General features: G+C 42.0%; 2 long non-coding RNA genes across 2 annotated transcripts; one reads left to right on the top strand and one right to left on the bottom strand.

Moving 5' to 3' along the window:
* Positions 1-1,017: 1,017 nt before the first annotated feature.
* On the top strand, positions 1,018-2,227 carry LOC311262380. The gene is made up of 3 exons (XR_014623241.1): positions 1,018-1,268; positions 1,577-1,755; positions 2,147-2,227. It is a non-coding gene; the product is annotated as an uncharacterized lncRNA (long non-coding RNA).
* A 234-nt stretch (positions 2,228-2,461) lies between these two features.
* On the bottom strand, positions 2,462-4,685 carry LOC311262381. Its single transcript, XR_014623242.1, has 3 exons — positions 4,188-4,685; positions 3,524-3,623; positions 2,462-2,574 (listed from the first exon to the last, which is right to left on the bottom strand). It is a non-coding gene; the product is annotated as an uncharacterized lncRNA (long non-coding RNA).
* Positions 4,686-7,157: the final 2,472 nt, after the last annotated feature.

Here is a 7,157-nt window from a genome sequence, read left to right as displayed (position 1 = left end):
TTTACACGTGTCCATGCTGTTGGAGAGATTGTAGGACCTTGCAATGTGAATTAGGAGTGCTATAGTTCGAACCAGAGAATTGAAGCTGGAGAACCTTTGAAAGCGTTCTGTGTTGAGGCCTTTCTCTTGAAGTTTTGTAGCATAGCTCCTTACTACTGGGCGGACATCCACATCCAGCTCTGGTTTGACTAGGTCAAAAGAATGAACTGGTTCTGGTCTGTTGGGAGAGTTGAGCAGGAAGTAGGGTCCTGCAAACCAAGTTGTCTGTGCCAGGCGTGAGGCAGGAACAGACCTCGATGCATGGTCAGCAGGATTATCCTCCGTGCACACATAGTGCCATTGTTCAGGCCTTGTGGTTTGGCGAATGCGCCGAACTCTATTATGGACGTAAACGTAGAAGCGTCTGGATTCGTTATGGATATAGCCCAGAACCACTTTGCTGTCAGTGTAGAACTTTGTGGCATCTATCTTCAAGTCCAATTCGTCATGAATTAGGTCTGCCATTTCCACAGCTAGGACTGCTGCACAAAGTTCAAGCCTAGGAATAGTTGGTTCAGACTGAGGTGCAAGTCTGGACTTCCCCATGACGAATCCAACGTGAACTTCTCCATCTTCTTGTACAGCCTTCAGGTAAGCCACAGCACCGATGGCTTTTGTAGACGCATCCGCGAACACACAGAGCTCTACATGCACTGCCTTAGCTAGAGAAGCTGCTGTGTATGTACGTGGTACATGAAGGTGTCTCAGGTCCTGAAGTGAGTCTTGCCAGGCCTCCCACTTACTGAGCTTATCTTCAGGTAGCGGTGTGTCCCAGTCAGACAGCTCAGCTGTGAGTTCCCGGAGGAGGGCCCTTCCTTGGATTGTGACTGGGGCCAGAAAACCCCCCACATATTCTCAGATGATCTCAGTGATGACAAAGATATATACCGTCAACGGCGCAAACTATATGCTCAAGCGAACATGTTACTTACTGTAAGTTTTGTATGTGCTCTTTCAATGTGAAATGTTCTCTGTTTAAAGCTGGGGTCTGCAAGTTGGAAAAACCATCAAGACCGTGAAAGATTTTGAAAGTATCCAGCCAGTAAACTCCGCCCCTGCACTCAGGCCTCTCTCCGAAGCCGCTCCCCCCAAACCATGAACGCGCACCGTCCGAAGACTGCCGAACACCGCCGACGGAGTCCGAGTCCTCACGAGCGGTGAGGAGGACAGCGCATCATTTTGTCTCACAACGTCCGACTACCAATAACTTTACGATGTCTCATTCACCTGTAAGTAAACACCTAATATAATCAAATTGAACGTATACAACCAACATAGTCATTGCTAGCACTGATAGCTGTCAACTTAGCTTTTTTTTAGCATTGAGACATTGTTTTGAAAGTGTGTTTTGATGTTGTAACTCATTGCTGGTTAGCTAGCAGCAGCTGGCTATGCTAACATTAGATATGGAAAAGCTAAAACATCAAGATTAGTGGTGGGCCTGCTACGTGTTTTATTTTTTCGTTTCCCTCAGTGATTCACAGACGAACGTGAATATTGTATTGGACTCATGATGATACGATGTTTTGCATGTTAGAGCTTCCACGATGACAGCATTGTTGACTGATGATGAAGACACGCCAGAGCGAAGCACATCATCCCGTCAGAGGAGGACATGAGTGGAGGCAGAGGCCGTGGACGTGAGGGCGACAGGTCAAGGAGCAGGTGTTCATAGATCGAGTAGATCTTCAAGCTCAAAGGATTGCACATGAGCAGGTCAGCATCTAAAGTAGAACATTACTGGTGCTTTTTGTCCCCTGATAACCACCTACAACTATTTGTGTTTGTACAGTATATTGACCAGGCATGTAACTTGGACACACGTGCCCTGTTCAGAATCACATTTTTTGCCAAGTAGTTTTTCACCATTTGAATTTGTGTTTTGGTGCATAACAATAAACACAGTAAGTAGAAACATGTAAAGAAAGATCAAGGGCTGGTCCTTTTTATTTTTTAATGTAATATAAACTGGGACATCTGTACAGTTTTGTCCAGGAATGTATAAAGTATTGACCATTGAAAGTGTGTATGTTTACAGTATTCTGAGGACAGTCGAGTTCTGTTCCATAAAAATATCTAATCATGTTGCTCATCTGTTGCTTTACAGGCCAGAATTCAAGGACTACGTTTGGAGCAGTCACATCAAGTGCTGAATTTATTTGTCGTTCTGTATTTACTCCTTGTTTTGCATTATCTCTAACTTGTTTGAATAAAGTCTTGAAAATGATAAATGCCTTTTCTTTACACTTCCAGCATAAACAACCATCCCATTACAGTTCTTACACTTTACATGATGCACTAATAATAACAACTGAATTAGGTAAGACTCTTGTTTATTCCATTTCTTGAAACACATGTAAGTAAATAAAACGACAAATATAGTATACAAATAGTATACCTTTTATCGTTTACACAATATACAGTACAATTAGCATAAACAACTATATACAGGAAGGACATCCAGAGGTTTCTTGACTGGTTAGGCTGTTGATGTCGGTGCTGTCTCAATCCCCTACTGTCTTGGCAGCGACTGTCCTGTAGAAAGAACACAATTACTATCTGACAGTAAATGCAGCTTTTCAAGGACCTTGAAATTAATTTCAATTTATTATAACACCACAACCTGAGTTGCATTTTATACAGTGACAAATATTCCTGAAAACAACCAGAAATAGTCTCTGTTACATCAGAATTGTGCCATTTACAGTCATTTCATATTTACCAATTCTACTTTTTGAGGGGTGAGCAAAATGTCACTTTCAGAGTAATTTACATAGTTTCACATTCTCATTGTTTTTTCTATGCATTTTTATAGTAGTGTGTACAAGCTCTACTTGCTGGACTTCTTGTTGTACACCTTAGAGTACCTGGCCTAAGAGAAAGGAATGTCATCCTCTCTGCAAAAAATTATAATAATTACAGAAAACTGGATAAGGATGGAGAATTCAATGTGTTTACAGGACATAAAGTTACATCTAAATGTGTTTATGGGGCATAAAAATGTTATTGATTCGCTCAAAGACAACACAGGACTGTTGCTATGTAAAAAAAAATGAAGTCTGGGGTTAGGTGGGTGATGGGAAGCTTATGTGATGGTGGCAAGCGATTATTTATAGGGATTGTCAGGTGCATTCTGTGTTTCCCACATTCTGCTGTGGTCAGCTGACAGTCAGATCATGAACTGAAATGCAAAGTCTATTTTCTTTTAAAAAGTGTCTTACTAATATGCAATAGTCTCAAGCAGTAGGCCAACATGTGACTGCTAGGACCAGTACCTGAAGCATTTTCCTGGTGCAGCTAAAGAAATGATGTAATTCCTTTTCCTATTGTATCCCTGCTAAGGAGCACAGTCATGCACATAAAGCAAACCAACTTGATATGAAAGAAGGACACATGCATACATGAAATGTTTCCATCAAAGACACATATTACATGAATAACAGTGGTTTGATCCATGTTGCTATCAGCATCAAGTTACACTCACCTGTCAGAGAGAGACTCTGCAGAAATAGTGGAAACATCAGGGCATGGTTCTGCTCTGAACTGACGCTTCAAGGCTGGAAGTTGATGCGTCCCTCTGATAACTATAGGACACAGAAATAGGCAACATCAGCACATTTCTAAAACGTCTAGTTCAAAGGCTATAAGAATGAACGTCACATGAGTACCATCTTACAACAGCGGCTCACAAATACAATGCAAACCACAATCACAGATGTATGTAATCTTCCTATGACCTCTGAACAGTGGACTTGGCCTTTCACATGTGTTGCACACAAGAACTAGTCCGCCCCCTCACATACAGCTCGTCGTGCTAATGTCCAAACAGGCCAGAGTAGCAGTGTATGTGTGAACACTGCTGTATGGATCAGATCCACAATATATGTAAACGTTGGTCTGCGTCTAAACGGTGACGTCACATGTAAATATGTTCCATACGGCAGCAGTCTGTTATTTTAGCTAGCTAGCTAGCTAACGTCAGCTACAACCGGCTAACATTAGCTAGCTAGCTAACGTTAGCTACAACCGGCTAGCGTTAGTGTTGGGTGAATACATGCGACAGCAACATAAGGAGCTAACGTTAGCTACGTTGACTACATAACGCAGAGTAATAATACATTTCCCCAACAAAACAAACCAGCTCTTACCTGTCCAACAGAGACACAGCTACCATGGCGTCCGTCCTCAGGTCTTCGACTCCTTCAGTTGTCACCATCACTGAAAAGCCACTCCGATGTTGACTCGTTTTACTTCTTGCACTGTCTAACTTCTTTTCTTGATAGCCTTCTTGAGTTCAGTCTTTCTTTGCTGTCTCTGTTCAGCAGTGTAAGCTGCTGTAGGTACCGCTGGTGATGAGAAGTGTGGCTGTAGTTTCTCTGCCAGTCTTGTCGTAAACAGTCCGCCATAGCTCCAGTGTAGAAAGCCGGTCACGCGCAATGACTGATGCGCAGACTCAGCAGAGGGTGGGGCGGGTGGTCAGGTAAGGGCACATTGATTGATAGGTAGTCCGTCCATACAACATCCTCGGGCCGTTAACAAGGATTGGGAGACGTTTTTACAGCCCTGGAGCTGCCAGAGATAATGGACTTATTTTGGTTTTTTTCAAATGATTTAATATTTTGATTGCTGTCAGGATGTTAAGAAATGTTATACAAATATGATAAATCATGCTTTTGTACCGAATTGCAGACCCAAGCTTTAATTTACAAATTTAGACAGAACCGTATCAACAAACTAAACACCTTTTGCCCATTTACCCCCATTTTGGTAATTTTCAGCTTGACAAGCATTGGAAACACACACAGTCCCGTCCAGGGAATGAGTTTGACCCCTAGAGCGAAAAAGCTCACCTTGTTGGCCAGTTGGGGTGAAGGTCAGTCTCTGGACCCCTGTCCGCGTGCCCAAGCTGTCAACAGCTGATCCTGTTCGTGACGCCACCTGAAGTGTATGGGCTGTCGTCCTCCAAAGGTGTCGGTGTGTAGTATGTTGATAAAATAATTCTGCGGAGGCAAGGCTGGGTGAAAGATAGAGCAATCTTTATTGAACCAGATCTCAAGCCAGCGTCCGAACCAGAGTGTGCACTCCCTGGTATTCTCAAATCTCGGCAAAGTGATGCCCAAAATGCTTTTCCCTCTGCTCTATCAGAAATCCTCTCGGACCCTCAGTCTTAGGAGGGAGAACCAAATTCACCCCAGTTCTTTGGTGTGTGGGTCCTTTTGAGAGTCTGTTCATTTCCTCTAATTGTTCACTTTAGGGGAACTGAGGGCCCCTCTATCCTGTTGGGAAGGAATGGGTCTGCATAACACCTCTATAGAATATCTTTCAAGGGAATATGTTTGTGTGACCATATTGATGTTATCTAAAGTTGACCTGCTAGTTTCTCTATACTTAGATGGAAATGTTTGCATTAAATCAAACCTGAACCTCTGAACTGGTCAGTTCTCAGTGTGGACCTCTTCCTTTAGCTACTCTCTGACGCACACTACAGGCTAAGGAGTTGTTGTTCAGGACATAAGACTTTTACGTCGTCACCTTCCCACATATACTTTAAGGGAAGCATCTGGTCCTGTCCCATCCTGTCCTGTCAATCAGAGCTCAGGAGGTATAAGAAACACACAGACACTACACTTCAAAAGTAAGCTCATCCACCGCCTCTGCCGCAGACGTCATTCCAGCCGTTACAGTCCTCAAGCGCATCCTGGCTAAGGAAAATGAGGCCGATTCTGGCATTAAAACAATGAAAACGACCCTGCTACAAGCTGTCGATAAACGATTCAGCAGTGTGGAAGATGAACCCCTGTATGCACTTGCCACCTTGCTGGATCCGAGATATAAAGACAGGTGAGATAGTAAACCATTACATAATAGAATCTTTATCTCCATAGTAACACTCTTTTATGTGCAAATTTTTTTTTTAAACAGCAATTGTGTGCATTGTATTGTGTGCAAGTCATTTAAACTTTAAATGAAACATAGCTAGGTGAAATTATAGGCTTTAAATTTTAAAGCCTATAATTTCACCTAGCTATGTTTTATTTTTGTTTCAGATACTTTTCAGGTGCAGAATCCATAAAGCATGTGAAAGATGCACTGACTCAGGAACTTCAGGAAGCTGACTTGAGGAGCAGCAGAGCTGCATCAGGGACTTCAGAGCCAGCAGACAAGGCCCCTCGGTTGGAAGCAGCAGCAGGAACATCAGCAGCAGCAGCAGCAGGAGGATCACCACCACCACCAAGTAAGAGCAGCTTAATGAAGGAATTTGATCAGATTCTGGAGGAGTGTGAGGATCCAGGCGAAGCAAGCAACACAAGCACTGCTGCTCAAGTGCATACTTTTTTTACTGAGAGAACAATTGCTACCTCAGACAACCCTTACTATTACTGGGGAGTCAACAGGGATCGGTTTCCTAACCTTGCTGCCACTGCCAGAAAGTTCCTCTGTGCCCCTTGCACAAGTGTAGAAAGTGAGAGACTGTTCAGCACAGCCTCCAACATTGTGGACGAAAAGAGGAACAGACTGACACCAGAGAGAGCAGAAATGCTTATTTTCATGAGGAAAAACCTGCCATTGCTCCTGAAGTGAGTACTGTATTTTGAGCAGGTCAGGTCAGGTCAGGTGTGAGCACAAAATGCTTACATTTTATTTAAGTTAGTTACCTGTTTTTGATTTTGATTTTCTAAATGTTTTGGAAGTGTTAGGCTACTTCTGTTTATTTTGTAATTTTGTTATTAAGTTAATTAAGCCACTTCTGTTTGTTGGGTTCAGCTGCTATATTTTATATTATATTAGATTTTGAATATCTGTTTGCACTAAATGTTTACATGTTACTTCTGTTTATTTTGTATTTTTGATTGAACAAGTTAATTAAGCCACTTGTTAGCTGCTATATTTTATATTAGATTAGATTTTGAATATCTGTTTGCACTAAATGTTTACATGTTACTTCTGTTTATTTTGTATTTTTGAATTTTGAAGTTAATTAAGCCAGTTTGTTGGGTTTCAGGCAGCTGCTATATTTTGTATTACATTTTAAAATATCTGTTTGCAGTGTTATTTATTTCTTTTTGCTGCTAATGTACACTGTTGTTATTGTTGTTATTTGTTAATAAATACTATAC

This window comes from Pagrus pagrus (assembly GCF_965226575.1).
Source record: "Pagrus pagrus genome assembly, chromosome: 9".
Taxonomy (NCBI): Eukaryota; Metazoa; Chordata; class Actinopteri; order Spariformes; family Sparidae; genus Pagrus; species Pagrus pagrus.
Note: the sequence above shows the minus strand (reverse complement) of the source record. Positions and strands in the feature narration are given on the sequence as shown.